Source organism: Trichomycterus rosablanca, chromosome 22 (assembly GCF_030014385.1).
Source record: "Trichomycterus rosablanca isolate fTriRos1 chromosome 22, fTriRos1.hap1, whole genome shotgun sequence".
Taxonomy (NCBI): Eukaryota; Metazoa; Chordata; class Actinopteri; order Siluriformes; family Trichomycteridae; genus Trichomycterus; species Trichomycterus rosablanca.
In genome coordinates, this window is record NC_086009.1 from 2379353 (window position 1) to 2390748 (window position 11396).

At 40.5% G+C, this 11396-nt stretch overlaps 1 long non-coding RNA gene across 1 annotated transcript; it reads left to right on the forward strand.

Moving 5' to 3' along the window:
* Positions 1-1639: 1639 nt before the first annotated feature.
* Positions 1640-6477, forward strand: LOC134300073 (uncharacterized). The gene is made up of 3 exons (XR_010007300.1): positions 1640-1814; positions 5854-5959; positions 6259-6477. It is a non-coding gene; the product is annotated as an uncharacterized LOC134300073 (long non-coding RNA).
* The last annotated feature ends 4919 nt before the right edge of the window (positions 6478-11396 follow it).

Consider the following 11396-nt stretch of genomic DNA (forward strand, 5'->3'; position numbering starts at 1 on the left):
CGGAGGAAAAGAAACACGCGTACACCATCAGTTTTCCTTGAACCGGAACTGTCCAAACAGAAGTTATGCTTTATTTTCTTATCTGTCAGCATGTCAAAATAAAAGCACTTACAAGTAGTGTACTCATCAAATGAGAGCATATATTAACAAAACTCTAACATGGAGATACAAAATTGGCTTAGGTGTGTGTGTTTGTGTGTGTGTGTTTGCCCTGGGATGGACTGGTGACCTGTCCAAGGTGTTTCCTGCTTTTTGTAAGGTTAATTGTACCCACCGCGACCCTGAATAGGACAGAGAATAAATGAAAAATCAATAACAAAAAATGTGACTTACCTTTTTTTTGGTGTCTGTTAAGAATATGGTAACTGAGTGTAACTGATGGTAACTGATGGTACAAAAGATGACGTTTGACTCAGGGGTGTCTAAACTTTTGCACAGGACCGTGTATTCACAGTCTAAACGACTAAAAGTCCTGCAAGTCTTCCAGACTACCTGCAGATGGCGCACTTGTACGACTATAACCGTGAAGTCCTTGCCATGAAGTCGTCGCCCCAATAAAACAAAATAAAAGCAGCACTGCAGGGGTCCTGAGTGACCTGAGCCCAACACAGTTTATCTCCCTGATCAAACACACCTGATGGAATTCACGAGTTATTATCAGGTTTAGTAGGTTTGTTTGATCAGGAAAAACCCGTGTCTGCGTGGGTTTCCTCCGGGAGCTCCGGTTTCCTCCCACAGTCCAAAAGCATGCAAGTGAGGTTAATTGGAGGAGATACAAAATTGTCCATGACTGTGTTTGACATTAAACTTGTGAACTGATGAATCTTGTGTAAGGGGTAATTACAGTTTCCTAACAAATCCTAATAAATAAAGAAATAATCACCACTGGATTCTGGTCACTGTTTTACACCCCTGAAGAAAATGATTCTGAAGTTTGAGTATCTGCAGATATAAATATAAGTTATCGATTTATAAGCTGCAGTTTTCGGTTCACATATCCTGTAAATAATTATTTAAATAAGTTATTCTGTAAATAATTGTGGGGTTGTGTGTTTGTGTGTATGTGTGTGTGTGTGTGTGTGTGCAACCCTTATGTAACAATGCCCCAGGCTTTAGGAGGCAGTGATGTGTAACTGCAGGAATTTGTTTTGTTTTTACTCTCATTTCACCCGTGTCAATATCCCAATCTGAGCACAGTCACTTTATACTCACATACACATCATTTATTTGATTTATTTCTGAAATCCATACTTCAGTTGTACTGGTTCATCCTGTGTAAATACCCAGATGTTATGTTAAAACATTTTCTTCTTCTTTCTTTTTGATCTTTTTTGAAGAGTGTCACACTAAATTTCATTGTACACAAGTACAATAACAATAAAGGTTCTTCTTCAGATGAACACTCATCACATGTTGAATATTCTTGCACTTGTTAGGCCGTAAGCACATTTCCTATATTTTTTGGTGACATATGCAGACTGGAACTGATGTCTGTCTCCTTCATGCTCACATTCGTACACACACACACACACACACACACACACACACACACACACACACACACACACACACACACACACACACACACCATCTCTGCCCCCTCCTGTGCCACTTTCCACTTACCCCTCTCTCTCTCTCTTTCTCTCTCTCTCACACACACACACACACACACACACACACACACATACAGGACTGAACTAAAGAACACACACTTACCACCACCACCGCAGAACAAACATGCCGGACTCAAAGACTCCTGTTGAGACCCCCGTACCCAACGCATGCCAGTCCATCAAGGCAGACCTGGACAAATGGTAAGTGTATTCATGTTTTTCCCCAGTCCTGCTTAATGTGCCATCCAGTCGACTTATTTCTGGAGTCTGAATCCAGGTTCTACATTTATAAAAGTATATGGTGGCGGTTAAAATAGGTTAGATGAAGTTCAGGGACCCAAATATGTAGGATTTTAAGGGATGAGTTTCTATCTTGAACGTGGAATCAAACTTTAACAAAGGGTTCAGATGTTTTTAATACGTCTAAGTCATGTGGAGCTGGTGTTTGGAACAGGGTGACACATTTTGGGAAATTCTGGCAGCATTTGGCTTGGTCATTATGCCTGATTGGCTATTCTAAACGAATGTGTTTACATAATGTTCAGTCTTCATCACATGATCCTTAACCCTCTTTCAATTTATTAGGATCAACCATAAAATATTGCCAGTACATCTATATTAATGGATTCATTCATTCATTTATTTATTCATTGTCTGTTTACCACCGCTTTATCCTGGTCAGGGTCGTGGTGCCGTCTGTAAAGTTTGGTGGAGGGATAATGCTATGTGGCCCCTTAGTTTCAGTAAAGGAAAATCTGTCAGACAATTATAAGCTTCCAACTTTGAGGAACAGTTTGGGGAAGGTCCTTTTCTGTTCCATCATTCTATCATAAAGGCATGGGTGGGTAAGTTGGTGTGGAAGAACTTGACTGGCCCGCACTTTATTCTCAGAATCTCTATATTTTGACGTTATTCTCAAAAGCACAGAGAGGTGGAAGGGTAAGAAGGAGGAGAGGATGCCAAAGAGGAGGTTTATGAATGTGGTGAGGAAGGACATGGAGGTAGTTGGGGTGACAGAAAACGATGTTCAGTACAGAGCAAAATAGAGACGATGATTTCTGATGGGAGGACCCAAAACAAGAAGATTCTCGAAATTGTATGAAGTTGAAATCTCAATAAATTAAAAGTTCCCCCTAAACACTGCCTAAGCACACAGTAAATTGGGGGATCGAAGATTAAGACTCACGGTTTGCTACTGCCATATAGTGTGTGTGTGTGTGTGTGTATGTATACAGTGCTCATATCCTGTACTGGTGTGTGTCTATGTGTGTCCTTGTACATCCATTTCCTCACAGGGATTAAAGAGCTTGTAAGCTTTGCTTGACTTTAGTTCATGTGGATGATGGTGAGCAGTTTGGTGGCAGTGCTGGTAGAATCTGACCTGGCAGCTTTTCTATCTTTCAGAGTTTGAATACACAATTAACACTGGTTGAGTGGCATATTGTTGCTTAAATTGCTTTTTGCGTTTTGCAGTGTGTGAGTGTGTGTATGTGTGTGTCTGAGTGTGTGTGTGTGTGTGTGTGTGTGTGTGTGTGTGTGTATACTGTAGTCATATACAAACATCCTGTACATACTGGTGAGTGTGTGTGTGTGTGTGTGTGTGTGTGTGATAAGGCCATACGCATGCTGATGATGCAGACTGTCCTGTTCTGATAATGAAGCTGTGTTCTGTGGAGAGGTGTGGACAGACTTGTTGGCCACTCGGATCAGGGTGTGTTTGGGATGGGCGTGTTGGGCAGAATTGATAAGTGGATATTTTAATAATTAAATAAAAAAATATATAAGCTAGGTTTAAAGAAACTCCAGTGTCCTGTACAGAGCCCTGACCTCAGCCCCACTTAACAGCTCTGGAATGAACCGGAACATCAACATCAGTGTCCAGCCATACAAATGCTCTTTGACTGAATGGGCACAAATTCCCACAGACATACTTCAAAGTCTTATGAGAAGCCTTCCCAGAAGAGCAGCTGTTCTTACAGCTGAAAAGATCCCACAGAGGTCACTCTATTTTAATACCATTTGTCTTTTAAATGGGATGTCCGACAAGCTCATGGTCTGGTGTCCGAATACTTTTGGCGACTTTCATGCTTTATACAAATTGATAATTTGCCTTTTTGACAGTTTATCTGTTGTCCTTGTTGCGGTGCATAAATATTCCATGTGCTAACATGATCACACACTGATTTCGGGTCGCTGACTCTTTAAATATTCTATAGCCCTCTACTCACACCCCCCAATGTTTGGGACAACATATAAATAGCCAGTAAAAGTTTTGGGTTTCTTGACACCCAGCATTACTGCTCACGTGGTGACTTCTGATCATCTAGAGGTGCATCGCTGGTGTATGTGCTGGTGAAGCAAGTAGTCCGACACTGATATGGACGTGTCATGTGATCTCTGCATGCTTGTAGTCTAAAGATCTAATTAGAATTTTTTTCCATTTGCTGTAAGGAAGTTATTGTTAATGCATTTTCTCCCTCAATTTTACTCCCAATCTAGTCGTATCAAATTTCACCTCCACTAACCCACCAGTGCTGACGTTTCAAACTCACGAGTCCGAATCTCAGCTCTGCTATCGGCCAGCCAGATGCCTATTTGAACAATAATCGGCTTGTCCATAGGAAATCATGACCTCTGCTGGCAGGGGATAATGGAGAGCAGCCTGTGACTCTCCGTGCGCTATACGGATCTCCATATAAACCCACCTTGTGCAGGTGAAAGGAAGCTCAAATACTGCGCATTTGTCAAAGGGTGTGTTTGTTAGTTATGGATCTTCTTGGTCAGGAGTTGAGGTCTGCAGCAGTAGAGACTTAATACGATCGGGGAATTGAATATGACTAAATTGGGAGAACAATTGGTGGGAAATATGGATAAAAATCAAATCAGGGAGGGCATTAGCTACCTAAACACCTCCAGACATGGTGGCCAGGCTGCTTTAAATTAGACATAAGCGGATAAGTTAAGGTGTGGGTGTTACGCTGAGATGAATTAGTACTCTGACAGGGTGTACTCCAATCTTACGAGCACTTTTTCCAAACGTGACCCTGTTCAGGCTGAAATTGCGTGACTTGTCGCAGCATTTGCAGTGTAATGCAATCTCACTCTCCACTGGTGTTGCCCTGATTCCCCTCAAACCTCCCAAACCTTGATCCTCCCTCTCTCTGATTATGCCATCATTCCTGCAGGCTCTTCTGCCCCATCAGCCTAACACAGTGTGGCAGCGTCGGCCACTGTCTGCCCAAAATAATCTCTCAGTGTACACACACACACACAGAGCAATGCATTTACGCTTCCATACACACATACACACACTCCCTTTCTCACGTTATCTATTAAACTTTAACTATCCGGGCAAGTACAGCCTGACCAATATGAACATTTTCTTTTACCACAGATATCACACGGTACACTGATCAGCCAAAACATTAAGACCACGCCCAAAATGTGCATGGCAGTGCCAGTTTCATGTCAACTGTGCATGTCACAGACAAGGATTAATTATTAAGATTGATTATAAACATTAATACATGTTAAATGCAGCTGATATGACCAGGCATAAAGACCTGAGTGAATTTGATTAGAGCCAAATTGTTGATTTAAAATTTGATTAGAGCCAATCGGATGACTGAGCTAAAGTATCTCAGAAACAGTTAGGAATGCTTACTGGTACACATGGTGTGTACCCACTTATGATGGTCCAAACAGGTCGTTGAGTAAATAAATATATCAGGCACCTGATCTATTCAACAAAAGAGCTGCTGGTGCTCAGATAAGTTATCACTAATACTAGTAATAAGGTGAACGTGTCACACACCACGCCTCTGTTACACAAAGTGCCCATGCTAACCCCTGCACTATTAAATGCACCTACAATGGGCACATAGGTATTGGAACCAAATACTAGAGTAATGGAAGAAGGTCAAGATCACGTGTGCTTCATTTTCCCTGTGAAAGAGACCGGCCGGTAATGTCCTGGTACCAGGTACCACATGACCACATGACTCCTTCAGACCTTTGTCTTGTGGTGGGTCAGAACTGTTTTGACAGTATGCTAGGCAGGTGGTCCTAATATTTTGCCACATTGGTGTATGGCCAAATAAACATGTGTGATGAGGTGTTTCGTCCACACCTACTGCTAAGGTGTGAAATGAATTATTTAAAAATAAATATGTTCCAACTTTGGAGCTCTAATGATTTTGGTTACTGAAGAGGTGTGTGTGTGTGTGTGTGTGTGTTGCAGTGTAAAGGAGAAAGGTGAAGGAGCGTGCAAGGAGCTGATGGAGGCTTTTGTCACCTGTGTGAAGAGCAACACCACGACATCATGAGGAGCTTCATACAGAGGACATGTAAGACACTCTGTCCTCTACCATTATATCGCCAAACACAAACATCTATAAAAATAATGGGTATTAATACAGAGGTGCTTCCCCTGCTGGCTATAACAGCCTCGATTTTTCAGAAAAGTCATTCTGTGTCTGTGGGAATTTGCGTCAGTTCTGTTAAAATCACATGCATGAGATCAGGCACTGATACTCAGAAGTGATTTTTACGAGTAAGAGCAACATTCTTTTACTCATGTAAGCCTCTCCTCTGTCGATCAGCTAAGTGATTTTATATCCGTTTTTATCTCTGCCTGATTCTGCAGGTTGACTGCACTGAGTCCTCCACCTTCCCAGCATTCTCTGCAGCACAGAACTGAATGTCTCTGGTGGGATTTGGCAGCAGAAACTCCCGTTCTGTCCTTTATTTCCCTCGCAGCTGAAAGCTCTGGTCTGATGTGGAGGCAGTTTGGGGAGATCTTGGAGTTTTAATGTACATTTTCTGTCTGAAACAGTAAAATAAATGTAAACATTTGTTACAGGAACGTGTTTAATTTGAAGTTTTTTTCCAATAAACATTATACTTGCATTTACACTACATGCCAAAGTATGTGGACACCCCACATTATTACTGAGTTCAGGTGTTTTAGCCACACCCAGTGGAAACAAGTGTTTAAAAAATTCTATATAATAAATGAATTTGCCCCGCGCCTAGTATTTAGATCTGAGACTTTTATTCAAAGTAACGAAATAAAATGTGGATATTTAAATTGAGTAGTGGTTTCTGTGTTTTGCTCACTTTTTCAACAGTGTGAATCCAGCAGTCCTGGGATTTGAACTCATAATCTCTGCCCTTGGTCAAAATAGTTTAAAGTGGGAAGGATGTCTAAGCAAACTGATACAAAACAACACTGCAGTAGTTTAGCAAAATTATTACAAATATTTTGCTTGGCCAAAGCCTCATTCTGTTCCATGTGTGTGTTAGTAACATTAAAATCCATAATCCAGATAATCTGAGTCCATAATGCAACCATCAGATCTCACGTAAACTCATTACAGAAGCCACAGTAAAGCTTTATTCACAGATAATCCAGATTAAGTTGAGAGAGTTATCCACGACAAGAGAGACAAGATTGAAGGAAAGCTTGTATGCCGATGAAAGTGGTATCTTCTAGGATGGCAACACTTTACTAAAACACATAATTGTTTCTTTGCTTTTTAATAGTTTAATCTTTCAATCATTTTTGGATTTGTTACTTAATTAACACAGAGTGCATAAATCCACTTCAGATTAACACACACAAAATCCTTCTTCGACTTTGTACTCTATAAGGAACAAAAGTATTTGAACACCCGACTCTTCTCAGAAGGCTTTTCACAAGATTTTAAAGTACTGATGTTGGTCAAGAAAGCCTCATCTGATGTTCCACTTCATTCCAAAGCTGTTCTGTGGTGCTGAATTCCCACAGACACACTCCAAAATCTTGCAGAAAGCTCTCACAGAAGAGTAAAAGCTGTAACAGCTGCAAGGGACCAACTCCATACTAATGCCTATTAATTTAGAATCAGATGTCAAAGCTTCTGAAGGTGTAATGTGTAGGTGTCCCAATACTTTTGCCCTTGTGGTGTAACCAAGTGATCTTCCCGAAGCGTAATTGCAGTCCTAGAAATGGGATTTGCTTCCACCCAGTGGTAATCTACAGATTTACAGGGGAAGAAAAACTAAGAGCCCCCAGTTCAAGCACATGGCATTTCTGTTTTAAAAATCTTTTTACTCATTCAGTGCTTGGGCTTAAGCAATATGATTAGTATGGCTAGTAATTATTTACATCAATGTCATGTCTTTGCATTTTTGAGATTGTAATTATTAATAATTATTTTAGCAACATTTATTATGGATTATATAAACATGCCTGATTCAAAATATTATTGCAGAAGCTTATTTTTATTTTGGGAGTATGATAAGTTCACCAAATGTCATTTAACTTTGAGACACTTTGAAGTCTTACAATTCCATGTTTGTGATTATAATTAACTAGTAATTCTCTGTGCCCACATAAGCAAGGCTAGTTTGACTGCACCCACTAAAAGGAAAATGGAACCCAAACATTTCAATAGATGATCAAGTATAGTGGAACATGGATAATGCTGTAAGTCAAGCATGCTTTCCATCACAATGGGCACTGAGGCTGCTGTACAGGAAAACAAAAATACAACATTTTAACATGACAGTTTAGGTTTTGTTTATGGCTTGGTTAGAGACCACTGTTCCATGTACTTTTTAATAGGAGTTTAATAGGAGCAGACATGTTCAATATGATTACCTGACAGGGTTGAAGTAAAATTTTAAAAGAATTGAGAGAGTTATTTAGGAGAGTTAAATATAAAAGTATAAAGCACATGTGGAGTTAAGTCTTATAAACGAAATTATATGAGATTAGCAGGAGTAATAAGAGTGATAATTGCTGATATACTTGGTGACAATGGTGACCAAGTTATCCTGGCTTTCTCTTAAACTTTCAGATCATGTAGGATCAGGATACAAGATAATTAAGGCATCAAAACTACACTATAAATAATCATTTAACAGGTGTAATAGATTTAAAGGATAACGCAATGTTTTTTAATTAATACATGTGGAAAATATAGTGGTATCGACTCCCAGAATCGACTCAATCCATCCCGATTCCCAATACATAAAATGAATCAATATCGACTCCAACGTTTTTAAAAGTCGATTATGTCTGAGGAATTTATCCCCTGACGGGATTATTTATGCCACAAATATCTTTAACGTTTAAACCCGTTGTTATTTATCTAAATAAGTGTTATATGCTTTACAGTACTAGATTTATTTGGCTGGTGGCTGCTGTCTAGTTGCTAACGAATCACTGAAGCGCCTGATCCATGTAGAAGAGATGTGATTGGATAATCCAGGACGCGCACCATCAAACACCGACCGTGATTGGATCATTCTCAGTTTTTCCTCACGAGATGATTATTCAGGCATCTGTTCTATTCCATAACGGTTAGAGTCGACTCCGATTCCTAACTGAAAATTCAAGGAGTCGGTTCAGAAAATCGAGTTGAGTTATAACACGATTAAACCGTTAGGGTCTTAATAACCACCCTTAATTTGCGTTAGCTCTGTTGTGTTATATAAACACCACCCAAAGATCACCAAGGACTTCAAAGCCGGACTGCAAAAAGCACTACAAGGGTTTAATGGAAAATGCCAGAAAGCATGCAGGTTTCTGGGTTACAGTTCTGTCGAGTGATGAATCAAAACTGGAACTGTTTGTCCATATGAATCAGCGGTTTGTATCGATTCTCGTTTCTTCACACCGTGTCGACTCTTGAGATGAGTCGACTCTTGAGATGAATGAAAGGATTTATATCTTATGGTTCTTAATTTTATTTCGCATGACCGCAAATTTGAGCTAAATCAATTTATGAAAACGTCTTCAAAGCTTTATTTGAGCTTTATCAATTTTACTATGCAAAGTAAAAACTGAATCTTTGAATCGATTCTCTGATGTAAACGTCCCGAATAGAAGAACCGACCCCTTTGGAGATCCCATTATCCGCTATGAAAAGGCGTAAACGAATATTAATCAAAACATAGATATATTTGCACACAGAAGCGTAAAGCTTATATAAAAAGAAAGTAATATTTAACTAACATAGCGGTTCTGTACACCTGCTCTGGGAGGAGTGTGCGCGTTCACGATGACTCGCTTGGTTCAGGGCGGGGACGCGCGGGAGGGAGCGCAGGGTTGAGAGGAACCCGGATGCTGATGCTGCTGCCTGGATCGGATGGTGGAGAGAAGGAAGGAGAAGGAGGAGAATAAAACTGAGATGGTCCGGCGCTTGGCAGGGTTTATGATGCCAGTCTGCAGAACACGAAGCCCTTAAAGAAAAGGAAGCAGATTAAAGTCGAATAGAAGAGTGAAATTCGGACACTGGAGCCGGATTCGGGGGATGCTGTGCGGTACCCGGGATGACTGGATGCTGTGATGCGCGTATAGACCGAGGAGGATCTTACACACCTAAAGATAAGCCCAGAACCCGAGGAGAGAAGACTAGCTACTAAATCAGGTCACTTTAAACACCGGAGGATCATTTTTGATCACCTCGAAGCGGAGGAAAGGTGCAGCGAATATCGTGAACGCGCCGAGCGCATCCGGACGCGCGGCCTGGAGTGAACGCGCATACGCACAGGCCTCAATCATATCTATAATTCATTCATTTACTCAACACACGGTATCGTTTCTGGAAATAAAACACAAAGGTGGGGCAGATTTAGAGGTGTGAAAGATGGATAAGGTGTTATGTGTTAGATGACAGACTTTTCAAACCAGTAACTAGGTCAGCCATCATTATCATTGGGATAATAGGTGTTTCTATCTGACTCATCAGTGTCCTGCTGTATGATTATTTTATTAATGCATTTCCAGCATCTCATCCCAGTTTCATCTTGTGTCTCTTAGTATAACAGCTCATCATAAGCAAATGCTTCGCGTCTCAGGACCGGCTTCCTGTCCTATTGATGAATCGCAGCCCAAGGTGTCTCCCATATCATATTTCACCTCCTGGCTCCCTGTCTGGGTCTAAACTAATATTTTGGCCTTAACATCCTCACAGCGTACTGGAAATACCAAATCTATTTACTATTGAGAATCTTCTGGTGTCTACTTGGCCATCTTTCAACCACATTGGATGTTTCTTCTTTGTCTGAGCTCACATTTTGGCACAGACTATTGCAATTTGAGGCCACAGCGTCTCCTAAACATCAGATTCGTTTGTCCGGTAAGCTGGATTTTTGGTACACGGTGTGAGAAACGATAGGATAATAGGATGTGTCATGTGCACTTTTTGTGACCCTGTCTGATTGAAGGTGGCCACATCCTTGAAAGATTCATTAACACTAATAACAACGAAAAGCAAGAGCAGTTCTCTCGATTTTTGCTGCATCTAGTCTGCTTCTAATTTTACTTTTGGCCTTTGCATCTCTTATTCAGGACCAAAACATCAAATCAATACACTGATTATTGACAAAAGGAGAAACCAAACTGGAGCAAACACATCCTGGTGTCTTTAAAAGCATTTTTCTAAGCATTTTTGGTCATAGCATCTTCAAATCAGCACAATTTCAGGCCTCACATCACATGGTGTCTCAGAGATCATTTTTTAATAAAGTGAATCTTTTTTTCTGGTTCTAAACTTACATTTAGGCGTCTCAGGTTTGGAACTAGAGCAAGAGCAGGCCTTACATCGACCGGTTACTTGTAGATCATCGTTAATCTCTAGGTGCTCCTTCCGAACCTAAACGTATATTTTGGACCTGACATTTGTGACCGCAGCATCCTTGAAACACAGAAACCTTGTACATTTAATGTTAAGCTAAAATGAACAAAAACAGACCTCAGAACTTCTAGTGTCTCTCGATTAGTCAATAATATAT